At 43.8% G+C, this 20,754-nt stretch overlaps 1 protein-coding gene across 4 annotated transcripts in view; it reads right to left on the reverse strand.

Moving 5' to 3' along the window:
- Window positions 1-20,754, reverse strand: part of MARCHF8 (membrane associated ring-CH-type finger 8) — a 185,161-nt gene that overhangs the window by 91,493 nt on the left and 72,914 nt on the right. The window lies entirely within an intron of this gene.

Below are 20,754 nucleotides of genomic sequence, written 5' to 3' on the forward strand. Positions count from 1 at the left end.
CAATTGACAAGAAAGCCAGCAAAGTTCTGTGTTATATCCATCAGCATTGTGTTCCCCATTTGTGTGCATGCACTCCAACTGCTCTTCATAGTGGAAGGTACAGCTGTACTGACTGGTGCAGGGATTACTTGTGGCAGGCTGTCACAGCTCATACTGCAATATGGAGAAGGGTGTATCTGCACCCAAATGGACCAGGGACACCACGTTTCTATTTTGAGTTATGTCTCTTGGGCAAGCAGAGGAGCACAGTAGTTTATTCTTGCTATGGGACATTGTTACTGGGGCATTTAATTCATTGGATGAGGTAACCACATGTGACAGGCAAGCGTAGGTCTCATGTATGTTGTGTGGGTATTGATCATCGTAGCAGTGGCGATATATCTACAAGTTTTGCATCTGTTGTTCTGGCAGGGTCTGGTGCCACCTTTGGTTGGTGTGTCCTGGTCTGTGGGTAGCTTAGTTCTGCTGATGAGATTGGAGAAGTTGGGGGTTGTTTGAAGGCCAGAAGACGGGGATCAAGAAAGATAGCCTATAGGTATATCTCCACTGCTTCAATAATCAACCCCCCCCACCCCCCAACACAACTTTCTAGGTCCTATCACAACTTGTGGCGTTCCTCATCCAATGAATTAAATGCCCCAACAACAACTAGATAGGTAAAACAAGACAATCACTATGCTCTTGAATGAACTCACAGCGAAAGATAAGAGACAAAAACACCATATCACCAGTGGGTGAACACTTTTTACAATCACTTTATATCTGACCTCTCAGGTCTCATCCTCAAAGGAAACCTGCACAACACCTTCAAAATATGTGCCTGGGAGGTTAAATTCATAACTTTGCTAGACACTAAGAATTATGAACTGAACAGAGACACTGGATTTATGGCTTATTACAACAATCCATAACCCATTTAAGCCCCCCCCCCGCCGATTTTTTTTCCTTTCCCCCCTATGACTAGAGATGTGTTAATGGGCCACTCCACCTTGAACGGTCCCCTTGAAATGTGTGTTAACTACTTATGCTAAACAATCCGTTCCATCTTGTGTTCCACATGTCACAGCTACATGCATTTCCCAGATCTGAAGAAGAGCTCTGTGTAAGCGCAACAGCTTGTCTCTCTCACAAACAGAAGTTGGTCCAAAAAAGATCTCACCTCCCCCACCTTTTCTCTAATATCCTGGGACCAACACGGCTACAACAAAACTGCCTACAACATATGGGGATTTGTAACAGTCTAGTAGCATATGTGAGAGTGCACCGCAGAACAAAGTGCAGGTAATGTTCCAGAAGGAAGCCCTGGAAGAAGTGGCATTTGTTTACCTCTGGCAACTCTGGTCTTGGTCTGTGCACAGTAGGAGGTGAAGTGGTCGAGTACAGGCCAGGCATAGTCGGCTGGGGTTCACTAAGTCCACCCTAAATTTGCTTTTTTAGTGAGGACATGGTCTAACAGTTTCTCCGATTGCACCCAAGTCCTAGCACTCTACAGAGCTCCATCCCATGTGGAGGGATAGAGTGCTACTGGATGGATGGCTGTGTATGAGGGGTGGGGGAGAGCATAGCTTAAAGAGGGCAGAATCAAAGTTGCAAGATTGGGGCCGTGCGGACCATAACTCCGTTTCCTGGTTTTCAAAGTGTAGGTGCACTCAGTGTTCTAGAAGGGTAGAAGGAACTGCTGGTCAACCTGAACCCTGCATTAATCAAGTTTTGGGGCAGTGAATTTCCCTTGTTTTTTAAGGAAATTGAGGTAGTGCAAAGGACAGGATTGTGGAGCACAAGCAGGATTCCTGGCAACACCTCATTGCCAGTCAGACACCAGCTGCCCCTCAAAGGCCCCAGTAGAGCTGGAGGGACCATGGGGATCAGTTGCTACCTGAAAGGACCACATCTACCAGCTAGAGGCAGCAAGAGGGAGTGGATTGGAGCCCCAGTCTTTGCATTACACTTCAGGGGCTAATGCAGGGGGAAGGGGCTCTACACAAGCCACTACAACCAGGGGCGGCTCTAGGCACCAGCAAAACAAGCGGGTCCCCTCTTCCCGCGGCTCCGGTTGACCTGCTGCAGTCATGCCTGCGGGAGCTTAACCGGAGCCGCGGGAAGAGGGGACCCGCCGCAGGACCGGGGAAGGGCGGCGCAGCGCACCGCGCTGCTTGGGGCAGCCTGATTTCTAGAGCCGCCCCTGACTACAACATAAGAGGACTGCAGATGAATCAGAACATTCAATGGAGATGAATACAGTCTGTCACAATAGCTCTGAGAGATGTGAACTGACCTATTCATGTCAATGGGGGTTCTCATCCCCACTCTGCCCCAGCCCGTTGTACCATACCAATTTTCAAGACAACGTCACCATGTATGTGGATTTTAGAGCAATCTGAATACACCTCTACCTCGACATAACGCTGTCCTCAGGAGTAAAAAAATCTTACGGCGTTATAGGAGAAACCATGTTATATCGAACTTGGTTTGATCTGCCGGAGTGCGCAGCCCCCCCGAGCACTGCTTTACCGCATTATATCCGAATTCGTGTTATATCGGGGTAGAGGTGTATTAAAATCATTTCCTTATTGGGGGTGCTGTATCTGATGAACCCTGTTAGGATATAGATATTCAGGCCTGTCTGCAAAGGCTTATACTTCAAGAATTTAGATGTATTCTTATCACTTAGCTAGTTATAGAGATATAAAAGAATCAAAATCATTGTCTATCTGTGTAAGGGCCTTCTCTCACTGTGACAACCTGAGGCCTTGTTTAGTCATATTGAAATAAGGCAATCTGGGGCTGTTAGGAAGGTGATTCGATCTATCACCTCGAGAGAAAGGGAAGAGCCTAAATGATGTAAAAGGAAATTTAGTTTGATAGTTTTCTGTCTGGTAAGAACTCACTTATCAATAGACACAGCAGGAGAACCCTTATGTCTGTATAGATGTAGTTGTAAAACCCTTATGTCTCTATAGATGTAATTGTGAAATCCTCACTTCTGTAATGTTTTGTATGTTTATTTGCATGGTCTCTGTCTGGTTCTGTGATTGTTTCTGTCTGCTGTATAATTAATTTTGTTGGGTGTAAACCAATTAGGGTGGTGGGATATAATTGGTTAAATAACCATGTTACAGTATGTTAGGATTGGTTCGTTAAATTTCAGTAAAATAATTGGTTAAGGTATAGCTAAGCAGAATTCAAGTTTTACTATATAGTCTGCAGACAATCAGGAAGTGTGTGTGTGGGGGGGGGAAATGGGAACAGGGACTGGGGATGGGGATGGAGGAATTGGGATCATGTCTTGCTAAAGGGGAAAATGGGAACAGGGGATGGGAACAGGAACAGGGACACAGGCAAGGCTCTGTGGTGTCAGAGCTGGGAAGGGGGACACTAAGGAAGGAAACTGGAATCATGCTTGCTGGAAGTTCACCCCAATAAACATCTAATTGTTTGCGCCTTTGGACTTCGGGTATTGTTGCTCTCTGTTCATGCGAGAAGGACCCGGGAAGTGAGAGGGTGAAGGAATAAGCCCCCTAACAAACCCCTTGACCAAATGACCCCAACATGCCTCACCCCGGTTGTAATGTGGCAAAGCAATATTACAGTGCGGTGGTTACACCACTCCAGTTAAGGTTGCGCCAGGATTTCCATTTTAAGGAGTGAAAAAAGACCTTAAAAAAAATCTCTCTTTTGGGTTACAGTATCACTTTGAAAATATTTACTGCAATTTGTGGACAGCTTGGTTTTTCTGTAGCAGTTTGTAGGGGGTGGGAATACCATTTGAGGGTTGTTTTACATGTTTTTAAAACGGCCATATTACTAAATTTTTTTCAATGTCTAACACTTTCCTTGGATCCCTTTTTAACAGAAACAATAGCACTTTGAGGGGTGAAACTGATAGGCATGAATAACTTTTGAGACTATCCAACCAAGCAGGTGGATTTTAGAACACTTAGAAAAATTATCTGTTAAAGAGTAAAGTAGTCCCAACCTTAAGTACACCTCTACCCCGACATAACACTGTCCTCGGGAGCCAAAAAATCTTACCATGTTATAGGTGAAACCGCACTATATTGAACTTGCTTTGATCCGCTGGAGTGTACAGCCCTCCTCCCTCCCCCCCCCGGAGCACTGCTTTACCACGTTATATCCAGATTCATGTTATATTGGGTCACGTTATATTGGGGTAGTGGTGTATAATGGAGATAGAGAGAGAACATGTAAGAGCAGCTTGCGGGAAGAGAATGTTCTGATATTATTTCAGCCTGTGAGGATCTATTACTATTATTATTAACCATTTGTACTGAGGTAGCACTCATTGGCCACTAGCAGGATCAGGGTCTCGCTGAGCTAGTACTTAGACCTACCAAATAGTGGGGATGTACTTGGGAGTTGGACTGCTCTTAGGCTACGTCTACACTACCCGCCGTATCGGCGGGTAGCGATCGATTTTTCAGGGATCGATATATCGCGTCTCATCTAGACGCGATATATCGATCCCCGAACGCGCTTATATCGATTCCGGAACTCCACCACCGCGAACGGCGGTGGCGGCGTCGATATGGAGAGCCCCGGAGATCGATCCCGCGCCGTGAGGACGGGTAAGTTATCGATATAAGATACTTCGACTTCAGCTACGTTATTCACGTAGCTGAAGTTGCGTATCTTATATCGATTTTTCCCCTTAGTGTAGACCAGCCCTTAGTTGCATTGTGTTGATGACCTGGTACTTTCCCTGCCTGTTTGACAACTAATGCTACAGGAAAAAAAAGGAAGAAATTAAAGCCTACTCTACACTTACATTTTGCCAACATAGCTATGTCGGGGTGTGACTTTTTGCTGAAAAGCCACAGTCTAGATGCAATTTATAGAGTAAAAAAAAAATTATTTGGGGCAGTTCCCCAAGCAAAAATATCAGCACATGGACTCTATTGGCAGTATAAACTACACCTGCACTAGGAGGGTTTGGTAGAATAGTTATACCACCATAGCTACACCAACAAAACTTTTTAGGCGTAGACAAGGGCTAAATCCCTCTTGACCTTATGGTGGTAAGGAAAATCTTCCAAATGCAATCTGATGCAGTGATCCCTGCCAGAGTCTGCAGACAGCCTGAAACAATAGCTCAAAGAGGATGTGAACTTATATCACTAGTGTGTTAATTCTGAAGCCTAATAGTGGCAGTCTGTCACCACTTAACTTCTTCATGGCTGATCAAGCATATAAGAAAGAGGGACAGTGATATTATCAAGAGCTGTACAATCTAGACATTACAATTGGGCATAGTATTTGGGACAGTGCCATTGCTTACTCCCCCCCCCCAACCCTTTATGTCAACCTGAGAAATGGGAGGCCAGCTAATCAGGAGATAAATCCAACATGATATTCAGTTATGTTTTTATGGCGAATGATGGTCAGTGCTCCTATGCTGATCACAGAGGAATGGCGCAGAATTACAGAAAAGGACAGCAGTGAAAGCTCTATTCAGGTAATATCGAGATCTTGCTGAAGCCCCTTTGAAGCACAGGCAACATCATGATTTTTAGCAGAATTAGCCCTCTAACCTACATGGCCAGACCTGGATTTGAAGGCAGACCAGGTGTCTCCATTAGCCCAAGGTGTCACATCTGGTTCTTTGAACTAATCTGACCTATAAGACACGTGAACAGTTCTCTGTAGACCACAGTCATCATATTTCAAGGTCCTAATGCTAACCAGTGACTAGCAATTTAAATTAAAATATATCTACATCTCCCAATGACTCACAAACCAACACAATATTTTCTATTAGACAGAGATAAATTGACAAAACCTATCGGACACCAGATAAAATGACAAAAACTGTTCAAAGGAAACTACCAAGTCAGTACAAAGATTAAGGACTAATATAGTAACTACAAAAAGGAAAAGTCTTGGTATTGAGAACAAATATCAAGGTCAACATAACAGAGCTTACAGACAGGCAGCTTTCAAGATTGTTTTCCTATTAAAAGAGGCTAACCTGGGAATTTACTGTAGTTTAGGGGGGGTTGCTTCCTTTTTATTAACAGAAAAACACATCCTGACAGCCTGGCAGGATGTGCTGGAGACAAGCCACAGTGGAGGAAGATTGAAAAGCAGCAGCTTCTCCTCCTCCCCCACACCTTCCAGCTTCCCTGGTGCCTTTTCACTTTTTGAACTGCTGATTTGGGATCCATTTACCAGCTCCTGATTCAGCTTTACCAAATGTGAAGGATTCAAGCATCCTCACGATGAGGCAAGTGCTGCTCAAGACTGGTGCTCCAAGGCACTTTGCTTAGGAAGATGAGCGTGAAAGCACCTGCACCATCACAGAGGTGCTGCTGGATGCAGTGGCCAGGAGCAGATTTCAAAAGCAACTATGGCCCCACCATTCCCAGCTGCAACTCTCCAGGGGCTTCCTAGCTGGGTGGATATTTTAAATTTGGCTTCCTTTCAGAGAAGCTGAATCAGAACCCAGGCTGTTCAAGTGGGTACGTCCAGTACTGCCAACCGCAGGTGTATAACGGACATGAGTTATGCCCCCACTCCAAAATCACGAGATAAGCACCCAAAATCTCATGACTTTTAAGCCTGTTAACAGCCTGCAGGTTTTTGAGCTTAAGAGTCATGTTTTCAAGTCTTTCCCCACAACAATGAAGGGTAGAAACTTAGTTTAGAAAACGATGACGTTCTTGTGGAATTGCTTGACTTCAAGAGCTTTAAATATGACCAAATATCACAAGACTCGCAACAGAAATCACAGGAACTGGCAACATTAACTGGGCTCCTGGAGGAATCTGGGAACTGACAGCTGGGTGGGAGAGAGCTACAGGATTTGGCATGCACCCACTGCAGGAAGGGAGCCTGCATGTCAGAGGGAGACTTCAGAGAGGCTGGTGGGCTAGGATGACCAGGTGTCCGGTTTTGGAGCGGAACACCTGGTCGAAAAGGAATCCTGACAACTCCAGTCAGGCTGGGTATGGAAGCAGCCAGCATATCCAGCGCCTAGCCTTAGGGGCTGCCCCACCCCCGTGCCCTCAGACACAGCTCCCATTGGTTGGGTCAGGACAGGGGAGGAACTAGTGCCACTCATGAGCGCTCAGCAGGTGGCTGTTGAGCAGTCAAGTGACGCATGCTTCTCCGGCCCGGCCCTCTTCTCCTCTTGCTCCTCCTGTGGCTGGGCTCAAGCTGCGGTGCATGGACTGCTGCGAAACCGTGGACTGTCACCCCATCACCGGCACCCAGGAGGTATGTATATCCCTGTTTCTGAATGCTGGAGTTGCAGGTATGTGTATCCCTATCGCTGAGTAGTGGGAATGGGGCTGCACCGCCATCAGTGCATCTCTCCCTGTCCCAACCCCCTCGCACTCCCATCCCCCTGTCATTGCTTCCATCCCTGTCCCAACCCCCCCATCATTGCATCCTCCTGTCACTGTGTCCCCCCCCAACTGCATCCCTCCCCATCCCAATCTCCCCTGCACTCCCATCCCCTGTCCAACACCCCCCTGCACTCCTATCCCCCGTCATTGCATCCCTCCCCATCCCAACTCCCATGCACCCCCATCACCCCATCACTACATCCCTCCCCGTCCCAATCCTTCCTCTTCCCCTGCGAGGAGTAGCTGGGGATGTATCAGACCCACCCCCAGAAACCTTCCCCAGCAGCAGAAAGCTCAGCATCCTTCCTGTGGGAGGGGTCACTGTACGAGGAGCTGCTTCCCCAACCCCTGTGCATGCAGACCTCCCATACCCAACCCCACCCCACACCAAACCTCACCCTGAACACCCAGACCCCTCCCCAGCCCTCCATACCCAAACTCCACCCCACTGAACCTCAACCCCTGCATCTGGAGCCCACCTGCAACCAGACTCCCTGCCCCAAGACCCCCACCTCTATACCCAGACCACCCCCATTGTGCTCCCTGCACTCAAACTCCTACCCGATCAGCCCCTACCCTCTGCACCACCCTGAGCCCCCAATGACCCCAACTTCTCCCTCCCTGGTGTTTACCCCCCAATGTATTTATAGAGCGCAATCAGATCTCCTCCCTACCTTCATTTTGCTAGGACAGTGGTTAGAAAAATAACACCATTTTACTGGCATACTGAGCAGATTTTCTCTAGAAATCACTGACACGCAGTAAACGTGGAGCCCGACTACGCTATTTTCACAAAGTCACTTTTCAGAGCAGGGCTACACTTTAAGCTGCAGCCCCGTAACAGGCTGCACTGCAGCATTGCAATCAAGGTGATGAAGACATGAATAATTGTAGCACAGACTACACCTAGGAGAGAAAGATGTGCCCATCTCACCGAGCATAGGTAGGGAAAATGCTCTTCGATGAGGTTAGGAACACAAATGCCAAACCAGAAACTTCAGTACCAAGCACCATGCACACTGCATCAATTGACGAGGCTGACAAAGACTGTCTACACTAGCACTTTTGTTGGTAAAACTTTTATCCGTCAGGGGAGTGAAAAAACACACCCCTGAGGTAAGTTACACTGACAGAAGCACCCGTGTGGACAGCGCTAGTTAAGTGGGAAATGCTCTCCTGCCGACATAGTACTGCCGCTTGTTGGGTGGTGGTTTAATTATGCCGATGGGTGAGCTCTCCGGAGCCCTTTAGCATAGAGCAGCTACACGGGAGACCTTATGGCCTCCCAGTGAAGCAGTACGGTTGTGCCGCTGTAAGATCTCTAATGTAGACATTGCCATAGTCACTCTCATTTCTTCCAGCTGCTTCTGCCAGTTACCTCAATCTTTTTATTAACTTGCACTTAGGCATCAGATCAGTGAACCAGGTGTGAAACTAAGTCTCCTTACAACAGTGTGGGGAATTAACTCTGCAAACTGCCAAATGTAGCACCAAGGAAGGTGTGTGCAAACACAGGGACGTATTAAATATTTTTATTCCAGTAGGGCTCTGAGACCCCATTGGGTTAGCCACTGTTAAAAAAACATATAAAAAGTTACCAAAACCCTTGACATTTATGTCTCATGGATGTGCCATAATTTGAGCTTTCCTTTAAAAACAAAAACACAAAAAGTCTATACTTCACTAGTAGAAAAGCTTTCTATATCCCAAAGAGGAGAAGAGTCAAAGCCACCAGGAAGTCCAGTAGGGCCCTTTGTATTACCAGTACCAAACTTTAAGAAACATTGCTAGATAGTAATAATACCCTCTCTAACACACAATTTCAATTCAACCACACTACCACTCAGTGTGCACAAAGAACAAGGAAAAAACATCACACTGCAAAATACAACTGTTGTTGTTATTATGACTGTAAATATGACACAAAGTTTCAACAATGCAGATTGTATAGTTGATTACTTTAAAGCAATGGTTCCCAAACTGGGGTTCGCGAAAAGTTACAGGGGGTTCTCAGGGAAAAATTCCCTAATGGCGGATAGAGCTGTCCCTAGGGACCCCGGGCAGCTTGGGGCCAGCAGCCCGGAGCCCCTAGACTTCCAAGAGCTAAGCAGATCAAAGCAAGCAGATCTATCACACAGGAGACTTCACCTCCATTTCCATTTCTTATAAGGAGTCTTGAAGGTTGATATTTTTTGCTGTTTTTAAAATTAAATAGGCAGCTAGTATTGTTTTTAAAATGATTATGAAGAACAAGTTTAAGCTTTGTTGTAACGTGCGTTGTTTGCCTGGACTGCTCAAGAGCTGAATGCTTGTGTAGGAGGAACTCTTTGAGCTGGCTTCTTAAATACCTTCATGCTGTTTCACATCTGATACTCCTTGATGAAACATAGGAGCCTTGTCTTATAACAGGCTTATTCAAAGTGATACAAGCTACGAAAGTGAGATCTTGGAAGAGTGTTGCTGTTTTCATAATGCAATACAAATACTGCAATGATAAATAATAATTAATAATACATAGTATGTAATAAGCATGTCACAAAAACAAATTTTATATTTCCAAGATCACTGCTTTTATAATTTATACTCAGGTAAAGGAGAAAATCCCTGAAAATATTCATTTTTTAAGAGGAGGTTCACAAGACTTGACATTTTAGTGAAAGGAGTTCACAGGTTGTTAAAGTTTGGGAACCACTGCTTTAAAGCCATCATGCAAAGAAGTCAAAGTGTGTATTTAAATAAGATAAGAAATTTTGAGTGTGTAATCAACTACATTTCTTTCTTGTCTGCTATGACAGTAATTTAAAAAAGATTATAATAATTATTAAATTACTAAATACTGCAGTACTGGAAAGTCTGTGTTCAGATTGTACAATGCACTGTGATTTCAATTCTTCCGTGTGTGTACTGTTGCATTCTTTTCACAGTTGAAAAATAGTTCTCGCTTCTTTGGTCCCCCCACAAAGAGACCCAATGCCCAGGTCTGGAGAAGTTTACACAGCTACAGGTTGACATTTCTAATTGAAACTTGAGTTAGGTCCCTTGCACCCTCTCCTAAGTGAGTTGAAGAATTATCTTTTATTGGGGCCAAAGGACAAGAAAGCGCCTCTCAGGACAAGAAAGCGCCTCTCTCAGCTGATCCAAGTCACGGTGCAGATCACAAAAGCCATTCGCTGCTCCCCCCTTACAGTGAGACCCCTCAATATCCCTCCTCCCTTCTCTGGTCATGGCTACCTGACCAACTCCAATATTTTACTGATCTTGCTAGAAGTCACTTCTAGATTGAGAGTTTTAAGCCTTTACCCTAATTAAGTCATGCCAAACAAGCTCCCTTATTAACCATACATCAACCACGGCTGCCCACTCTTCCTCATTCTACTCATCACTGCTGCACACCAACTTACCAGTCACTGGCAAGTGAAACACTCCCTATCAAAACTCATCCACAGTCATATGACACTCCAAATATCTCCCCACTCTGGGCATGTCTACACTTACCTCCGGAGCAATCGATTCAGTGGGGGTCAATTTATCTCATCTAGTGAAGACGGGATAAGTCGACCACTGAGAGCTCTCCCATCGACTCCAGTACTCCACCAGAGTGAGAAGCACAGGCGGAGTTGACAGGGGAGCATCAGCAGTCGACCTACCACAGTGAAGACGCCGCAGAAAGTAGATCTAAGTACGCCAACTTCAGCTACATTATTCACCTCCCCCTCCCCAGTGTAGACCAGGCCTTAGTCTCTGCAATATGAGCCCTTTCCACCTCCAATTCTTCTGACCAGACTTCCTGCCCAGAACAAGACCTCAGGCCACACTGGGCAAAAGGCAGGGTCCGTTAACAGAAATGACACTCTCTAGCCGAGTTTTATTTTTTCCCCAATGGTTTTAGGAGCCTATACCTGAAAATACCCTCATTTACACTTTGCTATAGTCAGACAAATGTCACCGTTATACCAGACAGATCCATTTTTCTATCCTCATTTCAGTATTGCATTATTGTTTAGAACCTGCTTTTCATATAGAGCTGCAAATATGAAATGTTTATTTTGTATTCCTGTCCAATCTCAATATGAATCTTTATATTCAGCTCCAAAGTGGTAATGTGATAGATAAAGCGGGTTATCACATTAAATTTCATCACGGCAGCTCTTGGGAAATTCACCTTAGTTTGAACTCACCATGAAAAGTATCATTTCCCAATACTATTTTGGCTCGATCTCAGTTAAAGGTGACTTGAAGACAGGGGAAAGAAAATTGGACCTGTGCCCTTTTTTCCCCCTGCTTTTAAAAATATCAGGTATCAAGTCTCATCTTTCCTGGTTTTGCTAAAGAGGACTTTGCTCAGATCGCAATCTGCATATTTCTCAGCCCTTAACTGCAAGGGTGAATGTGGGGAATCTTTAAGAAAGACATCCTCTTTCCCACTTGCTTCTCAGGCATTTGGGTTTTTATTTATTATTTTGCTTACACCTATTTTATTTCACAGAGTTTTGAACAACATGAATACAAATTATTACCCCTCCCCATTAAACAGATTTTACTATCTCTGATGTCACAATCTTACCAGGTATCCAGTGCCTTGTGTACACCAAGAATTGCAGGGAATTCTTCTATCATTGGCTTAGCTCTCGCATGGTAGCATAGACTGGCCACAGGTGTTCTTATCACTCTGTCATCTAGATGTACTCTGAAGAGGGCTCGAGGAAACAGCGATAAAAACACCAGGACCCTTACTACACTAGCGCTTCCACCATTGCTGTACAGGTGATGTGATAACAGTGGGAGAATTCCCTAAAATTCTCAGTGTATCATAGAACCATAGAATTCAAGATCAGAAGGGACCATTATGATCATCTAGTCTGACCTCCTGCAAGATGCAGGCCACATAAGCCGATCCACCCACTCCTGAACTAATTCTCTCCCTTGACTCTGCTGTTGAATGCTCCAAATCATGATTTAAAGACTTCAAGTAGCAGATAATCCACCAGCAAGCGACCCCTGCCCCATGCTTCGGAGGAAGGCGAAAAACCTCCAGGGCCACTGCCAATCTACCCTGGAGGAAAATTCCTTCCCGACCCCAAATATGGCGATCAGCTGAACCCCGAGCATGTGGGCAAGACTCTCCAGCCAGACCCTCTGGAAAAGGCTAACAATATCCCAACATTGACCCTTTGTACTAATTACCAGTGTGGCACGTTACTGACCTATTGACTAAACCCGTTATCCTATCATACCATCCCCTCCATAAACTTATCCAGCTTAATCTTAAAGTCATGGAGGTCCTTCGCCCCCACTGTTTCCCTCGGTAGGCTGTTCCAGAATTGCACTCCTCTGATGGTCTAATTTCAAGCCTAAATTTCCTTCGTCTAATTTCAAGCCTAAATTTCCTGACTGACAATTTATATCCGTTTGTCCTCGTGTCCACATTAGCACTGAGCTGAAATAATTCCTCTCCTTCCCTGGTATTTATCCCTCTGATATATTTAAAGAGTGCAATCATATCTCCTCTTATCCTTCTTTTGGTTAAGGAAAACAAACCGAGCTCCTCAAGTCTCCTTTCATACGACAGGCTCTCCATTCCTCGGATCATTCTAGTGGCCCTTCTTTGTACCCGTTCCAGTTTGAGTTCATCCTTCTTAAACATGGGAGACCAAAACTGCACACAATACTCCAAATGAGGTCTCACCAACGCCTTATATAACGGGACTAGCACCTCCTTATCTCTACTAGAAATACCTCGCCTAATGCATCCTAAAACTGCATTAGCTTTTTTAACGGCCACATCACATTGCCTACTCATAGTCATCCTACGATCAACCAGGACTCCTAGGTCCTTCTCCTCCTCCGTTACTTCCAACTGGTGCGTCCCCAGCTTATAACTAAAATTCTTGTTAGTCATCCCTAAATGCATAACCTTACACTTCTCATTATTAACAGCGATAAAAACACCAGGACCCTTACTACACTAGCGCTTCCACCATTGCTGTACAGGTGGTGTGATAACAGTGGGAGAATTCCCTAAAATTCTCAGTGTAGCTAAATCTCATTTGACTATAGAGACTACTGGGAAAAAACTGGACAGACAAGACCTGAATTTCTATTGTAAAAAGGCAAACAAAACGAACTGGGTTTTTGGAAAAACAACCTTTCAGACCTTCCTTTGTACATCATTCATAGCAAATCAATCACAAAAGTTCAGAAACCCCAATTTCCTCCCTCCACACCCCACTCTGGAAATCACATTAATTTGAATGACTCCAGCTGCATCAGGTGTTGAAACGTTAAATAAAAACATTTCAGATTTTATTTACAGCAGTCCAAAGCCCTCTCCTTCAGTAAGTTCACTGAAGTCAATGGAGTTGTATTAGGGATGAATTTTGCCGCACAATGTTAGATAAAATACGGTGCTTGAAACTGATTTGTTACAGAATGCATATTCCAACATACATTTTATAACAATGTGTTAATCTCACTTAGATACATATTTATGACCAATATTGACACACCTCTGAAATATAAAGGACAGATCAGATACCAGTGTGATTATTTTATTTGATCCACGAGAACTTTAAAAGCATGAAGTACAGCAAACAATAGCTGGAAGTGACCATTTCTGATGGTCAAAAATCCTGCAATTATCATGTGTCATACAATTTATATCTAAACCCACGCAAAATCTGAACTGGAAAAAAAATAGAATATGGTATTTCAAAGCCACCTTTACGTATACATACAAATTATACTTATGTGAATGAATCATCTTGGAAAGAAGCACACTGGCATACAATGTACGTTCAAGCTTCAGCAAAAACATGTGATTATTAATCTTCTCCATGGGATTTCGCATAAATCTGACAATTTCTGCTTCCACCAGTAATGCTTATTTTCTAAACCCTGGATTGGCTTTAAAGTAACCAAAAAAAAAAGAAAAGAAAAGTGTCTACGCATCAGAACACACCATTTTGTCCTAATTGTTTAACAGATTCTTAATCTTTGCAATTTCATGTTGGGTTTTCTGGCAGCCCACTGTAGCTTTTTTTCCCCATCCTTTAAAACCAGCAGCGAAGTTAACAGCTAGGGACACCATCCATACTAAACAAGACACACAAAGCAAATGACAATGTTCGAACATACTTGCCAAATGAAATCACGTCAGTGTGTCTCTCACACACATGGCAATGCAAATAATGTTCAGAAATAGAACAAAGACCCTTTGTTATTGTTCCATGGGGTTTTGTAAATCTCCTTCTCTTTCTTATGCTGAACTCTTCACTCAGCATTAAAACATGGATCTAGTAGAAAATGAACATGACTTAAAATAGATTCTGCCAGCGTTCTGGAGATGCATCATTGGAAATTGGGGTTTTCCACACTCGCTCATGCAGAGTTATATTTTAGCAGAATCTTCTCAATGTTAACCCCTCACACACACATTTTTTAATATTGATAGAAGTGCTAATATAGTTTCAGTGTATTTTAGCATTAACATATGAAAGTTAGAAGGCAGCATGTTCTCTCTCTCTCTCCCTAAGGATTACTGCCTTACAAAGGAGAGAATGCTAGCACAAATTGGGAAGGGAGTATTTTAAAAAAAATCTAATTTCATTATTAGAATTGAACAAGGTATCACACAGAAAGGGACTGTTGAAGCAGCTTGCTAATGAGGAGTCTCAATAGTAGGCCGTCTTGATAGACTGCCTTACTTTACACACAGATTTGTTCTGCAAAGCTTAATGCCATCCTCACAGTGAACTATAAGCAAAGGTACTCTGCTGACAAGGCATTCTCCTACCTGAAGCTTCATTTTCCAGCACGGATGCATATGTGTATCCTTAGTGTGGCTTCCCCTTCTTGCATGACTCCTGCTATCCAGACTAAAGAGACGGGAGCTGTGCAAGCACAGCTGCTGACTGCCCTACATTTGCCTGCAGATGAAGAGAAAGAGTTGGTACTGCACTTGCCTGGGCTTGTTTAAGCCCCCTAAGTATAACACTAGTGTAGCTCAAACTGGACTAACTACTTCCTCCAGCTGATCCCAATAAAAGACGCTTGTGATAAATAATGCATGAGAACTCCCAAGAACACGCTTCATTCCTTCCAGCAGCTGATCTCCACCTCCCCCTACCAAAAACAGCAGTTTGTAGTGTAAAAATCTTTAGCAATTCTGAATCATAAAATCTCCCAGAGTCCAAGGAGCAGAATGACTAACATATAGGAAAGAAAATCACCAAAAGGAGTAAGGTTGTTCGTTTGTTTTAAATGATCTTTTCAGATGTACAGATCCACAAAGATACAGATAGAAGTGATCATGTTTAGCACTGAGCTGTACAACCAGATTATATAATCCTAGTAAATGTGTACAGTGGTTCTGTAGTTTGTTTATCATCTACTTGGGGTGGTGGGCTAGGGAAACCACATAAAGATCTCAACACTGAGGATGGACGTAGATAACATGGGTTACAGAAAGCAAATGATTATGCAAACCACAGAAAAATGCAACAGAAGAGGAGAAAGGAGTGGGGAAATGTATTCTCTGGCTGGCAAGTTAATTCACCATTTAGAAAGCAGGAACAGATTGTTTAGAGGAATTTGGGGGAGGGGGGAAAAAACTCCCTGTCCCCTCCCCCACACCGACAAATAACCAAATGAACATGCTTCTTCTCTGGGCACAGAGTTCAGATGTCTTGGCATAACTTTGAGAGTTACTACAGTACTGCCACTTGTTTTAGGGCTTTAAGGACCTTGTTTCAGAAGGGCGGAAGCACAACTACATGTGCAAATTTAAGGCTAATCTTCATGTGCTTTATTTGCAGGCATGATTAGCTTGGTGGCATGTTTAACGATACCTATTGTTATCTGCAATATTTCAAAACTGTTGCTTGCAATGACTTTGCTCTGACTTGGTTATCAGTTATACCACAAACAATTTGATCTCGAATTTTTCCATTTGTTAACTGTTCAAGTTCACAGGTCTGTACACAAGAGTCCATGTTCTCACCTGGCAGGTAGTTTCTTGTAAAGGAAAGGTGGCTTTAGTATTATGATTTATTATTTGTATTGTGATAGCACCTAGGTGCCACAGTCATGGATCAGGGCTCTAATGTGCTAGGTACTGTACAAATAGAACAAAAAGGTGGTGCCTGCCCCAAAGAGCTACCAGTCTCAGTATAAGATGAATACGACGGAGCATGGGGAAACAATGAGAAAATATCAGTCAGTACAATAAGCAGCACTCACAGCCAGGGGCGGCTCCAGGCATCAGCATGCCAAGCACGTGCTTGGGGCGGCAAGCCACTGGGGGCGCTCTGCCGGTCGCCGCGAGGGCGGCAGGCAGGCTGCCTTTGGCGGCTTGCCTGCGGAGGGTCCGCGAGGTCCGCCGAAGCCGCGGGAGCAGCGGACCCTCCTCAGGCAAGCCCCCGAAGGCAGCCTGCCTGTCGTGCTTGGGGCGGCAAAATGCCTAGAGCTGCCCCTGCTCACAGCATACCCGCTGCCTAGCTGCTGTCAATTTTTGAAGGCATCACAGCACAGAACATTTTTGCACGGATCATGGAAGTCTCAGAATTTTTGAGTGACTTTAGCTAGCCATGTGCAGGGCCGGTCATGCTGTTATTGGAATGTATCATAGATCTCTAGGGCCTCTGCACCTGCCGCATGTAGCGGTGTGGAAGGATTTGACCCTCTTCAGTTTCTCTTTACTACCACTTGCTTCCAGGAAGATCTGACATTGCTGCAGCACATCCATCCCACCCCCAGTTCTCTTCTAAACTGAGGAGTCCAGGTGGTGTCACTCCCTTTTTTGGCCAAAGATTTAGTTTATATGCAAATAGGCTTTAGTCACCTGACTGGTCATTCTGCTTTAAGAAAAAGGCCACGTGTCATGAGACTCACAATAAAAACTGTGAAAGCTGCAAGGCTTTTGCAATCATTTGCAAACACAACTGTAGTAAATGCATGCAAATTAAATGTTCAGCTGCATGCACATTTTTTCATAAAGCCCTAGAGTTCTTCACTTTTAAAAATCTGGCCCTAACTGTCCTTTTCTCTACCCCTCTCTCTTGCTATTCCTATTTTACTAACAGGAACGCAAAGGCTTAGGCTATGCAATGGTGCAGTTGTGCCACTGTAAGCTCTCTAGTATAGCTGCTCTAAGCCGATGGGAGAGAGCTCTCCCATCGACTTAATTAATCCACCCCTAACGAGCGATGGCAACTATGTCGGAAGGAGAAGCTCTCCTGCCAACATAGCACTGTCCACACTGGCACTTAGATCGATGTAACTTATGTCACTCCAGGGGCTGGTTTAGTCACACCCCTGAGCGACACAAGTTATACCGACATAAGGGGTAGTGTGGACATTGCCTTACACTAGAGGGAAAGGATCTGGGGCCAGCAAGAGCTGTCCAATCTAAGTTAGCATGCCCTATCAATCCATTCTTTCCCAAAGGTATGCCACTTTCTTCTACATGATATATAGTGCCATAAGTGTTAGTACAGCATAGACATATGTAAGATTGCTCAAGATTAAAAATCTCTCCCTTTTCAAGAAGGAAGCCAACAAAAATACGCATCGTTAGTTGGGGGGGAGGGAGGAAGAAAAGTCCAGAGTGCTCAGATATTGCTATTTCAAAGGCCGTTTAAGTAGGGGATTACTGCCCAAAAAGCATTTAGATTATTTTCAAGATATTGCAATATCTGAAATATGGCATTTAAAGTTTTCTAAGAAACAAGGTGACATACTAATTTCTGTCTGTCGGAGTTCACGCAATATTCTCAGGCAATGCAGCACTACTCTGAAAAGCGACTAACCATGGCATCGCAGGATAGCATACTTATTGCATCTTAATGGTCCCAGATCAAATTTGCTTAGTTTACAAGTAAAATATGTTTTTTCTGAATGTCAGTCCTGCAAACTCCATCTGAGACCCAAAAGACAAGCTCTATTTTTTGGTGCATGCATCACCACCAGTAATACACATTCCATATGGCATAATTCTGCCCTCAGTTATTCCTGTACAACTGCATGGTCTTCAATTTGGTCCTGCACCTGGAATTTTATTAACAAATCTGTTGATAATGTATGAGCAAGAATCAAATCCAGCTTCCTCTTCAAGAACTGTGTTGGTTCTGCAGAGCTAACAGGAGTGACAAGAACTATGCAAACTTGTTTGTTATAAGAATGCAGAGCTGTGAATTAATATATATAGGGGGACAGATCTGTTGATTAAGGTACCATTTTTATATAGTTTCTTTAAATATCTTCACTGGGAAATCTGTTATCCCACTTTGGATACATCAGTGTTTCAGATCTAAGCTATGGAGTCTATTTTTCCTTCTATATGTACACTTATATTTTTAAGAGTTGTGCACAAGCATCAAGCGGAGAACGTACAGTCAGTTTAAATGGCCCCTGTAGCAAGAGAAACAAAGGGCTCTATACCAGTCCTCAAGTCTCCCACTGCTATCACTGGCCTCTTGCCTGCACAAGGTTTGTGGCATTAGTCCCATTAAGTGCTACAACAGGAATGTAACTGTTCCATGAGAAACAAACCAGAACACATGTTGATGCAAGCATGGGAGTAATTAAATATTGTTCACAATGTATATGTTCTTCATTGGGCATTTCGATTAAAAACATGGCTAATGAGAGTTTTATAGTATATTTGGCCTCAAAGAAAGGAACCTCCATGAAGAATTCATGAGTAATGAAATATCTTTTAAAAGGATAAGGAGGGCCATTTCTTTCTGAAGGATTCCTTTAACCCAAAACTGTGAGGCATGCCCGGAGGAATGTTTGGGGGGGCCCAGGCCAGCCCCACGGGTGGCGGGAAGGAAGGGCCACCCAGAGGTGCTCTGCCCACAGCTCTGGTCTACCTCTGCCCCATCCCCAGCTGCAGCTCCAAGCTCAGCCATGGCCCTGGACTCCAGCCTAGCTCCCAACTGTGGCTCCCGCCATGGCTCTGCTCCCAGCCCTGACTCCTGACCGCAGCTCTGGCACAGCTCCTGGCCCCGGTTCCTGATCGTGCCTCCCAGTGGGCACGGATCAGGGTTTGGGTGGTTGGGTGGGAGCAACTGAAAATTTTTGGAACCACTGCTTTAAATTAACTCAGAGTTTCCAACTCTCACAATTTGATTATGAGCCTCACGATATTTTGGCATTTTCCTTAAAGCCCCAGTACCTGGACTGTATGATTACTTAAGAATCTCAACTTTCTTAAAAAGTAAGTTTATAGCTCTCCTGGTTGCAGGAAAAAAATCTTGGGAACATGAATATTAATGTGTCTAAACCCAGAAGTCAAATAAAAAGAACCCCAAAGTTATCACTTTAAAAAGATTTCAGGATTTTAAATCAATCTCATGATTCTTGAGGGCATGCTTCATGTTGTTTGAATGCTTGGGGTTGGCAGTACTATTAACTCTTTTGGCTTGAAAATAAAACATGATGTTTATTTTCTTAAATCAAAAGAGAATAGTCCTCAAACTGCCCAGTAACTGATCTTTTAAAATTAACAGCAGCTCTATAGCATCACCACATGCCTGAAGATTTATAGTGTTGCCACTGTAAGCGGAAAGATACAGCAGCTTGTCAGCTTGGCAAAACAACCCTACATAGCAAAACTGTCTTTCATTCATGTGCAATTATTAGGTGAGACTTAAAATACTGTGTGCAGCATTATGCTAGGGGGCAGGCTGAATCATTTTTGTTAAATACCTATGCCACTGGCCAGCCAGTTAATTTTACAGTCAAATCTTGTACAGCCTATATCTCATTTTTGAATAACTGCAGTCTCCTGGGGAAATTCTTTGCTAGGCCATCTGCTCATTTTGCACAAATCATGCTTTCAGACCTTATGAAAAATTCTGTGCTGCCAATCATAACTCTCTGATGTCTATGCTAAACACTGTAACAGAATCTGAAACCTGCAGTATGAGGAGGTTAATTAACACCTGACTGGTAAAACATTTTTAAACATTGGTGGTAAAATGGGTCACTTCCTTGCACCTTAGCTAATGGACTCAAATAATGTAACAATTTATGCTCTTCATTTATGCTCATAGGTCAGGAAATCGTGGGTATCAGTGTCACAATTAAGGAGCAACATGATTAACATGCTTTCATCATGGGGCACTCTACACCTAATTTGCCTGGAGGGGAATACTGTCAATCATTTCAAAAGAAATTCTTGGTGTTTCTTTATTAGTTATTGACAAAATGAAGACAGTAAATAGAGACCAGTGAAAATGGTCAGGAAGGACTTGTGAGGAGAGACTGAAAAAGTACAACTCAGCTAAGGGGGACAAAACAACAGGTTCGGATTATTTGCCGAAAATGCAGTTTTGGATCAACGAACACTATTTGCAGATGGGGTCAAATTCAGCAAATACTTTCGTCT

Source organism: Mauremys mutica, chromosome 7 (genome assembly GCF_020497125.1).
Source record: "Mauremys mutica isolate MM-2020 ecotype Southern chromosome 7, ASM2049712v1, whole genome shotgun sequence".
NCBI classification, from domain to species: domain Eukaryota; kingdom Metazoa; phylum Chordata; order Testudines; family Geoemydidae; genus Mauremys; species Mauremys mutica.